Here is a 1,550-nt window from a genome sequence, read left to right as displayed (position 1 = left end):
GGGATGAGAAGCAACTCTGAGGAGAAAGTTCTCCAAACCAATCCGTCGTCTTTCCACAAAATCCGGATCCATGTTGTCAGCAGATAGTTTATGCCAAACAAACTCTGCCCTTTTCTCTGGTAGAGGTGGCACAACAATATGTGGATAAAAAACTAAAAGGTAGTTTCTCAACAACTCAAATTCACTATACCGCCTCCATAGTGAGTCTGTTAGGACACTCTGGCCATCAACATGTTCAATTGACCTTGTTGCAATGAGGTAAGCAGTGTATGTTTCTTGCATGTTCATGGCATTTCTTCCAGTTCGCTTTTCTGCTTCTGAAACACTGATTTCTATCTTCTTCAACCAAAAATTATTGTCTGTCATCGTGCGGTCCTCAGAACCCTCTTCCAGGTCCCCCTCCGGCTCCTCAATCACCGCAGCCTCCAGCTCTGTGTCGGGGCGACCAGGGGCTCCTCAGACGCAGGTTGCAACTCGAGAGTTGTTTTTTTTTTTAAATTAAATTTTGTTAATTTTTTTTTTTTTTCTGAGCCAGGTCGATTTAATGACTGTCCTTACAAAGGAAAATCAGCCTCGACGTAATCTCACGCGTCTCTGTCCCCTCCGCGTGGGGCAGACGGCGAGAATCAGGACTTGTTCGAGGCTTTGATTTCTTTCCATATCGCAGCCTCGATCTTTTAAGTATCGGATTCCCTCATCATATCGAACTCGAGCCACAGCCGACTCCACTTCTGAGCCTCTTTGAGGTGCTCTTCAGTTAAACACAGGTCAAACCGGATGCCCTGGATGTTGAACTGTGGGCGCTCCCAGCATTTGGACCAAGGCTTGGGCTTCATCTTTCAACGTGTTCACGGGGACCTCTTCGCTGGGATCGTGCTCCACTGGCTTCATGTCCACGTCGAAGGTGCTGTACTCGGGCAGCCCGTCCCTCAGGTACAGCAAGCTGCTGTCCAGCCGCTTCTCCAACTTCACGACCTGGATCTCTTGAATCCGAGGATTATAGAGCTGAAAGCAAATCTCAACACCTTGTCCTTCAATAATATTCCTGAGGATAAACGTAGTTCCCAGGCCCTTCCCGGATCGCTGGATGCAGATGCCCAGAAACTTGCTGATCTTCCCACTGGCGTATCGGATGCTTCCCACGTAGAACTCCGGAATATGCAGCACCTTCCTCCTTTCCAGCATGTTTTTTCTATTTGAAATTTCAGCGGATTTGTTCTTCCTCTCGGAGGAATGAATTCAGGACTCAAGAACCTCTGCCCGGAGCGCGCAACACCGGCTTCGCGGGGGCTGGAAGGCGCCGGACTGCGGCCTCCGTGCTGGACCCCGTGCTCCGCGGCCTCCCCGGTCGGCGGAAGCCCTGGGCCCAGCCCGCCGCCGACATAAAATTTTATTAATTTTAATGAACATTTCTTCTTCTTTGGCTCTGGTTGTTGGTGCATATATCTGAATGATAGTGGTATTTACTGGACTTCCTTGTAAGCGTATGGATATGATCCTGTCACTCACGATGTTGTACTTCAAGATGGATCTAGAAATTACTTTTTTTA

General features: G+C 48.6%; 1 pseudogene; it reads right to left on the bottom strand.

Annotated features, from left to right (window-relative positions):
• Positions 1-626: 626 nt before the first annotated feature.
• On the bottom strand, positions 627-1,253 carry LOC102854246 (annotated as a pseudogene).
• Positions 1,254-1,550: the final 297 nt, after the last annotated feature.

The sequence above is a fragment of the Elephantulus edwardii genome, unplaced genomic scaffold (genome assembly GCF_000299155.1).
Source record: "Elephantulus edwardii isolate Elephantulus edwardi_28Jun2011 unplaced genomic scaffold, EleEdw1.0 scaffold00273, whole genome shotgun sequence".
Classification (NCBI taxonomy): Eukaryota; Metazoa; Chordata; class Mammalia; order Macroscelidea; family Macroscelididae; genus Elephantulus; species Elephantulus edwardii.
Note: the sequence above shows the minus strand (reverse complement) of the source record. Positions and strands in the feature narration are given on the sequence as shown.